This window comes from Xenopus laevis, chromosome 3L (genome assembly GCF_017654675.1).
Source record: "Xenopus laevis strain J_2021 chromosome 3L, Xenopus_laevis_v10.1, whole genome shotgun sequence".
Classification (NCBI taxonomy): domain Eukaryota; kingdom Metazoa; phylum Chordata; class Amphibia; order Anura; family Pipidae; genus Xenopus; species Xenopus laevis.
Window position 1 is genome coordinate 33134723 of NC_054375.1, and position 11180 is coordinate 33145902.

General features: G+C 35.5%; 1 pseudogene; it reads left to right on the forward strand.

Moving 5' to 3' along the window:
* The first annotated feature begins 4726 nt into the window (after positions 1–4726).
* On the forward strand, positions 4727–7759 carry LOC108710204 (annotated as a pseudogene).
* Positions 7760–11180: the final 3421 nt, after the last annotated feature.

Genomic DNA, 11180 nt, shown 5'->3' on the forward strand with positions numbered 1-11180 from the left:
ATCAATCCAGAAAATGGGAAAATATTTGCTTTGCTGTCATATGATCATGAACAAGTTAGATATTTCCAGTGCCAAATAAAAGCTACAGATGCAGGATTACCTCCTCTGAGTAGCAATCTCACCCTGCACATTTTTATAGAGGATACTAATGACAATGCTCCATCTGCTTTAGCTCCATTTTCCAGCACTGAATTGTCAGTAACTGAGATGGTTCCAAGATCTTATAAAGAAGGCCAGTTAGTGACTAAAATTAAAGCAGTTGATCCAGATTCAGGATATAATGCTTGGATTTCCTATGAGTTCAAAGATCTACAGAGACATTCTCCATTCTCCATTGGCCATCAAACTGGGGAAATCACTCTCATTCGTTCCTTTATGGATTCAGATAGCGACCATCACAAACTGTTCATTGAGCTGAAAGACCAGGGAGAACCAAAAATGTCTTCAATAGTGACTCTAATCATTTTACTGGTGGAACCTGGACAAGAGATACAAGTAGAAAGGAAGAATCATAAAAAAAAAGATGATGATTTTTTCGATACCAATATTTATCTAATCATGTCCATTTGCATAATCTCCAGCATATTCCTAATTACTCTCATTGTTTATACTGTGCTAAGGTGGCAGAAATACACCCAAGAAATCCAAACTCTGAGACAAAATACAATTTGTCCCAGCATAGCAGGAAGTTGGACTTACTCTCAGCAGAGACAATATAAGGTTTGTTTAAGTGGAGCTCCACCAAAAAATGATTTAATAATTTTTACACCAAATGTTCCCCAATCTGCAATGGAATATGGGAACATTAACACTGGGAGTCTGGCTTCTGATTCTACTGGGAAGGTGAGAGACAATGGTATTTATCATATTACTTTTTTTAGTGTAAGTTTTTTTTAAAAAATGTTGCTTCTAGACCATCGCTTCTTCTTTTGTAAGGTGTTTTTATTAACATTTTCTTCCCAAAAATAACTTGACATATTTTTAGGATTACAATCAAAATACAATTGTAAACAACTGAATTTAATTGAATTGATATACAGTATTATAACCTTGTCTCACCATTTAAATCTCTCTCTACTTTCTTTTATCTTATGGAAGTTTTTCATTATTTTGTTTTAAGATTTTCAAACTTTATTTTAAAGAGCACAGTGATTACTTAAATCAATGTAATGTTATTATTTATAATATTTTCTTTTACAATGATTTTCAAACTATGTTTTACTCTGAAGAGCACAGTGATTGAAGATTTAAATTTGTTTGTTTTCTTTGGAAAAAAAGATGCTTGCGAGGAGACATGATTACACTTACATTACATTAGAGGATATTATAGACAAATAGCAGGAAGCCTTTTTACCTATAAAGAGGATCACCCTACCAGAGGCCACCCCTTCAGACTTGGGGAAAATAACTTTCATTTGAAGCAATGTACGTGGTTCTTCATAGCTAGGACAGTGAGGTTGTGGAATGCACTGCCGGGTGATGTTGTGATGGCTGATTCTTTTAATGCCTTTAAGAGTGGCTTGGATAATTTTTTGGACAGACATAATATCAAAGGCTATGGTGATACTAAACTCTATAGTTAGTATAGATATGGGTATATATAATTTATGTGAGGGTATGGAAGGGTGTGTGTATGGATGCTGGGTTACATTTTGAGGGGTTGAACTTGATGGCCTTCTTTTCAACCCGACTTTTTTCAACCCGATGTAACTATGTAACCAATGTAATGTTAGACTGAAAATCTATTATTTATAATAATATATTCATTTTCGTATAATCTGTTTAATCAATATTAATATAATATTAGTGCTATTTAAGGTCATTAATATCCAAATGCGGGCTCTTAAGGCAATATTAATCTTAGCTTACTGGTAATTTGATGGTTTGTTATGTTTTGGATATTTTAAATGCTTTATACATTCGCACGCACACACACACACACAAAATGAGGGTGTGTAAAAACAATCAATGACGTCTATATAATTATTCATTTATTTAACATTATTAAAGGGCATGTAAAGGCAAAAAATAAAATCCAATTTTTACTTTCTTTAATGAGAAAGAAACCAATCTCCAAAATACTTTAATTTTAATTTTAAACCTGACTGTATGCAGTGAAATTCTCCCTTCATTTACTGCTGTGGATAGGAATTGTCAGATGGTCCCTAAGTGCTCTTCAGGGAAACAATCATACTTATGAACAGCAGGGGGAGCTCCCACTTTACTTCCCAGCCATGCAGAACTCAATCAGCTTTGTTTGTTTCCCTGTAGAGAAGCCGGTGACTGTGTAGAGATTTGTATTGGATTTTATTTTTGCCTTTACATACCCTTTACTGTTTCAAACTCCAGCTGCAGGGACAAAGATCATGGAGCCAGATTTAAATAGATAAACTGGGATTCCATTTGGAGGATTATTTTGCTGCAGCCACTGGTTCTGCAGAGTTGGTGAAGGTATGTCTTAAAAAATACAAAAACTATAAAATCCACATTAGATTACATGACACAGGACCCAGTGCAGTCTGTATATTCTGATTATTAATCAGTCTTGCTGTATTGGCTTCTGGCAGATATTATTTGACTTGTGCAGTTTTGATCATTTATGCTGATCCCTAAGCAGCCCAGACTACACTGAGCATGTGCACAGTCTTGGTCTTGCAAAGATGTTTAACAAAGTTACAAGATGGTGCCCCCCTGTGGCCAACTTTGAAAGCATAAATCATTTGTTTGATTAGGCCTGTGGTGCAGTCAGTTCATTGTTATGTTTAGCATACAAAATACAGCATTTCTTGCCTTATTCTATTTTAAACTTTAATTGCCCTTTAATCTGTTAATAGTACTTTATACAGAAAAAGGAAACATAGACAGCAGTCCAGTAATGTACCGACCAGAGACTTGTCAGAGACTTGTGGCACAGAGAAGTTAGTACACATTAAAAATATACAACACAACTCATAATCTATAATTAAATCATCAATATTATTCGGTGCCTTATTTTAAAGTAGGGTAACACCAGATTTTCAGTTATTAAGTGCTGTCAGGTTTTCTTTTTGATAGATCTCCAGAATTGTGAATTTAATCTCTGCAAAGAGAGAAATGGGCAAGCATTCTTCTTTTTCTGTAATGAAGTAAATGGTCTTGTCATGTTTTCTGTTTCACAGATCTCTAGATTTGTGAATTTAATCTCTGCAAAGGACTGTGGAGATTTTAGACTATAAACCCTTAACACCCACTATAAAGTTAAAGTTAACCTTCATACACTATTATACCAAATGATATAACTACTGTAAATAATAATGTGTTGTTGCTCAAATGGGCAAACATTCTTCTTTTTCTGTAATGAAGTAAATGGTCTTAAAACCTGTTCCCATGGGATGAAATGACTTTGTAGAATGTAATTTATCTGCATTGTTGGTTCAGTCTTACTAATGCTTCCCTAGGTTATACCATGTGCAATATTTTTATTGATATAAATATTTTAAGTATGGGTATGTCTTTGTAGATCCATGAATTAGACAGTAATTAAACAAGGTATCCTGCTCCTGATTGCCCAGTGTGTCTGGGATCATGCTACACAATGTGATTAGGGGTGCATTAATACCCATACACCATCATGTGAAGATACAATATTTGCAGGACATCACTATGTAAAATGTACAAAAAATATAATAGATGTCATGTCGTCTCTCCCTGGGATTGTTTTCAGCGAGATCTAATCGGAAGCATTTTCTGCAGACCAATCTTGCACATGGAGGCACATGTTCTTGTTTGTACTAGGTACGTGCCTTGCAGTTTTCTTCTCTTGCTAAGAGGTACAATAAGCCTATGCTAATTAAATTTTTCCCCATTGCTCTACACCTTTCTGATCAATTCCATAGTGTTGGCAGCACTACGCAGTCTTGAATGTTAGTCAGCACACAGTAGTTGTCACTCTGTGTCTGCGAAGACAGTGGAAACTACACGGACAAGCTGCTTGGCGAAGAGAACCCATTGTCCAGGACAGTTACTGATATAATTTGACTTACCTTTATGCTTGTAGGGATCAGCGCTACCAACAAGCTTCTTCGTCCTTAACACCCTAACAAACAGTAATACAAGACAAAAAGTATACTAAATTATATGTTATAGTTCTTTTTTTAATAGCCATTTCCTAGAACATTTAAAGCTATTTAAATTAAATATCTCCCCTCCATCATATTTATACAGTTAATAACGGGGATCAAAGAAGGAAGACATTTTAACTTCCTGGCAATAAAAGCATAACACAGTTAATTTATGTACACACAACTGGCTAAAATAAAACATCCTGATCTTATTTTTTTGTATACTTTGTGGGATCAAAAAAGGAAGCCATTTTAATTTCCTGGCAATAAAAGCAAAAAATAGTTGATTTTTGTCCACACAACTGGATGAAAAAAATCTTGATCTTATGTTTTGCATACTTTGTGGGATCAAAGACGGAAGACATTTTAATTTCCTGGCAATAAAACATAATTGATTTCTGTATACACAACTGAATAAAAAAATTATTTGTGATCTCATGTTTTTGTATACTTTGGTGTGATTCATACCAATTTGTTTTATTCCATAATACTGTACATTTTTCTTACAAATAAAACATGCTCTCATCTTATTCTCTTTGCACTTCTTTATTCTATCACTAGGTGTCAGCCTTGCCTAACTTTCAAGGAAAACAGTGCACTTAACAATTGTATTTACACTGAGATTTTTGTCTGTTTCTGCTAGCTTTTAGGTATTGTACTCTCTTTTTATATGGATGAATAAGGATTATTTCCAACTTTTAACCAAGAACTAAGGAAATGCATCTAAAAGGCAATCGTTTCTTATCAAGAAGCAGGCTGGTTTTATTCTTCATTGTACAAATGGCTGCTCATTTGGTTCTGTGCCAGCTCCATTACATGATTCCTGAGGAATCCAAACACGGCACCTTTGTTGGGAGAATTGCTCAGGATCTTGGACTGCAAGTGAAATTAATTCCAGAAGGTTACAGGTAGTCTCTAAGGATGGATCAGATTATTTTCAGGTAAATTTAAAAAATGGAATTTTATTTGTCAATACAATGATAGACAGGGAAGCTCTTTGTCCTGAACTTAGTATTTGTATTGTGCAACTGGAAGTCATAGTTGATAAACCTGTGCAGATTCACCATGTAGATGTAGAGATTGAAGATATAAATGACAATTATCCAGTATTCCCTGCTAAAGAATATAATATGGTAATTGCTGAATCAAGGCTGACTGGATCTCATTTCCCACTAGAGGGAGCAGTTGATGCTGATGTTGGAACCAATTCTGTTACTGGCTATGAACTCAGTCCAAATGAATATTTTGCATTAGATGTTCAGTCATACACTCATAAAAGTAAATCTGTTCAGCTTGTATTAAATAAGCAGCTAGACAGAGAACTGATTCCACTTTTCAACTTAACACTTACTGCATTTGATGGGGGCAAAGCTAAGTTAAGTGGAACTACCAAGCTACTCATTACAGTGCAAGATGTCAATGACAATGCTCCAGTGTTTGATCAACCAGTTTACAGAGCCGATTTGTTGGAAAATGCACTTGTAGGAACATTTGTCATCAAGGTAATTGCAACTGATTTAGATATGGGAGAAAATGGTGACATTGTATATGCCTTTAATAAACTGGTTCCTCAATATTTGAGAATAATATTCAGAATAGAAGAAAACACTGGGATAATTCGAGTTGCTGGGGAGATTGATTTTGAAAAGGAAAATCTGCATGAAATAGAAGTTGATGCATCTGACAAAGGCCCATATGCCATGACTGGCCACTGTAAAGTCTTAGTGAATGTACTGGATGTGAATGATAATCGACCCGAGATGACTGTGTCATCACTTAATGTTCCTATTCCTGAGGATTCACCACCAGGAACTGTCGTTGCAGTTATCAGTGTACATGACAAAGATTCTGGACAAAATGAAAAAATTACTTGTCATATTTCTAAGAATGTGCCCTTCAAAATATCTCCTACACTTAGGGAATATTATTCACTTACAGTAGATGGACCTTTAGATTGTGAAACGACTAGTGATGGGCGAATTTATTCGCCAGGCGCGAATTCGCGGCGAATTTGCGCGATTCGCGGCAGGCGAATAAATTCGCGAAACGCCCGCGAAAATTCTCAAAAAAATTCGCCGGCGTCAAAAAATGTTTTTCGGAAAAACGGACGCCGGCGTCAAAAACGGGCGCCGGCGTCGGAAAAACGGGCGCCGGCGTCAAAAACGAGACGCTGGCGCCGTTTCGCGAATTTTTCGCCGTTTCGCGAATTTCGCGCGAAATTCGCAAATTTTTCGGCGAAGCGAAACGGCGCAAATTCGCCCATCACTAGAAACGACAGCAGAATATCACCTTGACATTACAGCTTCAGATGAAGGGTCTCCGAGTCTATCTGTCACTAAATCAATTTGTATTCAAATTAGTGATGTAAATGACAATACTCCAACTTTCCATCAAAGTTTGGAGACAATCTCTATTAAGGAAAACAACCCACCAGGATTTCATGTCTACACAGTGTCAGCCTCTGATGCAGATATTGGCCAGAATTCTTTCATTACATATTCATTGAGTGACAGTTCCATAGATGGGATTCCCATATCTTCCTACATCTCAATCAATCCAGAAAATGGGAAACTATTTGCTTTGCTGTCATTTGATCATGAAAAAATTAGGTATTTCAAGTGCCAAATAAAAGCTACAGATGCAGGATTACCTCCTCTGAGTGGCAATCTCACCCTGCATATTTTTATAGAGGATATTAATGACAATGCTCCTTCTGCTCTGGCTCCATTTTCCAGCACTGAATTGGCAGTAACGGAGATGGTTCCGAGATCATCTAAAGAAGGTCAGTTGGTGACTAAAATTAAAGCAGTTGATCCAGATTCCGGATATAATGCCTGGATTTCCTATGAGTTTAAAAATCTACCAAGAAATTCTCCATTTTCCATTGGTCATCAAAATGGGGAAATCACTGTTATTCGTGCCTTTATGGATTCAGATAATGATCAAAACAAATTGTCTATTGTGTTGAAAGACCATGGAGAACCAAAAATGTCTTCAATAGTGACACTAAATATCTTACTGGTGGAACCTGGTCAAGAGATACCAGTAGAAAAGAAGAATCATAAAAGAAGAGATGATGATTTTTACGATGCCAATATTTATTTGATCATGTCTATTTGCATAATATCCAGCGTATTCCTTATTACTCTCATTGTTTATACTGTGCTAAAATGGCAGAAATACACCCAAGAAATCAATGATCTGAGACACAATACAATTTGTCCCAGCATAGCTGGAAGTTGGACTTATACTCATCAACGACAGTATAAGGTTTGTTTAAGCGGAGCTCCCCCTAAAAATGATTTAATACTTTTCACACCCAGCTTCCCACAATCTACTATGGAGGATGGGAACTCTAACACTGGGAGTCTGGCGTCTGATTCTTCTTGGAAGGTAACATATTTATTCATTTTTAATATTATTTTACTTTTAGGCGGTTATTTATCAAAGGTTGAATTATAGAGCTTTGTGAGTTTTTTGTATACCTAGAATGAACTTACAATATTTTCTGATTTAAGAAAAAACTTGAATGTAAAAAAAATTAAATTAAATTAATTAAATTAGGGGTTTAACTACAATATCATATACTCTTTTCCCGAAATTGTAATGCAAATTCAACCTATACTAGGGTGTAAAAATTTTTGTAGAGCATTATCAAACTTTATTTAGTTCTAAGGGACACAAACTTCAAAATATTTTGGCTTTAGAGCAGTGTCAGAATGAAAAGCTTTATTATTAATTAACCTGTATTATAGTTCAATGGAAATTGTAAATGATTAAATGACTAGATGATTAGATTATTGTAATACATACACACACATGCAATACTTGTAATTAATCAATCACATTTTTATTGAGCATTATTTATTTCAAGTATAAATCGGTAATTGATAAAGATACAAAAAAGAGGGCAACCGGTCTGTAAAGAATAGGCTACTACACTGTATATACGTAAAACTTTCAAACAATACATAAAAACATCTAAAAAACCATGATGTTATCATATAAACGTTAATCTGCAGCCTTTTGTTATTCCAATGAACAGTGATAAATTTAATATACGATTTCAAATTATTAAATTCCATATTTATCAGACTTTATGAAAGCATGACTGTTGTCTCAAGATAAGAGAAACAGGCTTCCAATGTATCATCTAAACTAAGCATAGAGCTATGAGAGATCACTTTTCCAGTTACTAATAGTGATGAGCGAATCCTGTTTTGCTTTGCTGAAAAATTTGCAAAACTGCTAACAAAAGTTATGAAATGGCAAGAAAATTGAGAAACACGTTGTCAATTGGCAACAAAAAAAAATGTTCAGACACTCATCCATCAAGTTCAACTTTCTAATTTTTTTTAACCTGCCTAACTGCTAGTTGATCCAGAGGAAAAAAAACAACCCCATCTGAAGCATCTTCAATTTGCCTCAGAGGGGAAAAAAATTCCTTCCTGACTCCAAAATGGCAATCGGACTAGTCCCTGGATGAACTTGTACTATGAGCTATTTCCCATAACCCTGTATTCCCTCATTTGCTAAAAAGCCACCCAACCCCTTCTTAAAGCTATCTAATGTATCAGCCTGTACAACTGATTCAGGGAGAGAATTCCACATCTTCACAGCTCTCACTGTAAAAAAAACCCTTCCAAATATTTAGGCGGAACTTCTTTTCCTCTAATCAGAATGGGTGACCGTGCATCATCTGGTAAATAAATCATTAGAGAGATTATTATATGATCCCCTTATATATTTATACATAGTTATATCACCATTAAGCGTCTGTTCTCCAGCGTGAAGATCCCCAATTTGGCCAGTATTTCCTCATAGCTAAGATTTTCCATACCTTTTACCAGCTTAGTTGCCGTTCTCTGTACCCTCTCTAAAACAATAATGTCCTGTTTGAGCATTGGGGACCAAAACTGTATGGCATATTGTAGATGGGGCCTTACCAGTGCTCTGTACAATGGAAGAATGACCCCTTCCTGCTGTCAATCAATGACCCATTTAATAAAGCTCAAGACCTTATTTGCCCTTAATGATGCTGACTGGCATTGCTTGCTACAGCCAAGTTTATCATCTACAAGGACTCCGAGGTCCTTTTCCATAATGGATTTGCCTAGTGCAGTCCCCTTAAGGGAATAAGTGGCTTGGAAATTCTTACATCCCATGTGCATGACTTTACATTTATCAACATTGAATCTCATTTGCCACTTAGCTGCCCAGATTGCCAGTTTGTCAAGATCATGTTGCAAGGATGCCACATCCTGGATGGAATTAATTGGGCTGGATAGTTTTTTAAAAGTGGGCCCAATACCGAGCCTTGAGGGACCCCACTAAGAACCTTACTCCAAGTAGAGAATGTACCATTAACAACCACCCTCTGTACCCGATCCTGTAGCTAGTTTCCTATCCATGTGAAACTGTTTTCTAAACTAAGGTCTGTTGGGCTTAATAAAGTAGTCGTTTTGGGGCACGGTATCAAACACTTTGTCAAAATCCAAATAGATCACATCTACTGCCCCCCACTGTCGAGAATCTTACTTACCTCATCATAAAAAGCAATAAAATTTGTCTGACATGACCTATCCTTCATAAAGCCACGCTGATTGCTGCTCATAATGCCATTCACTAGGACAAAATTTTGAATGTGATCCCTTAACAAGCCTTCAGATTATTTTGCCCAACACAGATGTCAAACTCTTTTTCTGTGATGAGTTTATGTTTCATTAACATTCAGTGCACTTAGAAATAAATTATCTTAGAAATGTCTTCAGTATAGTGTATATTCATATTTTAATGCAGCACTACAGTTGCTGGGTCTTTGGATGCTGGTCAGGGTCTTAAATGCTCAGCATTTTTTAAGAAGCCACTCAGTGGCTGCTTGTGTAAGTTAAAATCACATTTTACAGGACAGTGTCATGTTGGCTGTAGCAACTGCTCATACTTTGTGTGATTAAAGTAATATTTTAAATTTACACAAGGTGTAAAATGTATAAATGCGCTTAAAGACATTAATGCATTCAAAAATAATTTTGCTGAAGTAAATGTTTATAATTTAAACAAATTTTAGTTGGCGTAAATAGAGGAATCCCTTCTAAAAATCTTTTTTGGAATCACTTTCCCTGCATCAAGTTTTAAAGACTCGGCACTAGGACTGCAAGGCCTCAGATAGAAATCTGGCACTGTATATAAATTATTTATTAACTTAAAAACGAAGAGCAAAAGAAGATTTAATATAGTAGAATTAAATGCAGTTTATTTCTTAACGCATACCTAGTCTATAAATATGATTGTATATTTATGGATACTTTAAGGTAATTTGTATTTTATTTAAGTTATTTATTTTTTTTAAAACTCCCACATATTAGATGTAACAAGTGATGCATTTTTATCTCCATAAAAATTATAATTTGTTTACAATTTAAAAAAATATCTAGTTCTCCTTGCAATCCTACATTTTATCACTAGGTGTCAGCATTGTCTCAAGTTAAAGGAAACCCATTTTACTGGTTTTACTGTTAAACTGCTTTCTTTCTGATTCTGGTAGCTGTTATATATCGTGGTTTCTTTTTTTATGGATTATTTTTTATTTGGATAATTTTTAGGATTATTGTTCACCTTTTATATCAAGAACTAAGGAAATGCAACTGAAAGGCAATCATTTCAGAAGGCTGCTGGTTTAATGATTTATTGTCCAAATGGCTGCTGATTTGGTTCTGTGCCAGTTCCCTTACATGATTCCATTAAATCCAGGAGGGTAAGGATAGCCTCTAAGGATGAATCAGATTATTTCCAGGTATACTGTAGCTGAAGAATGGAATTTTATTTGTCAATAGAATGATAGACTAAAGATCTGTGTCCTGAAATCAGTGTTTGTATTGTGCAACTGGAAGTCATAGTTGATAAACATGTGCAGATTCACCATGTAGATGTAGAGATTGATGGACGAATTTGCCGGAAAATTTGTGAATTTTGCGAAACGGCGAAAAATTTGCGAAATGGCCCCGGCATCTAGTTTTTGACGCCGGCGTCCGTTTTTGACGCCGGTGCCCATTTTTTTGACCGCGGCGGCCGTTTTTTTTG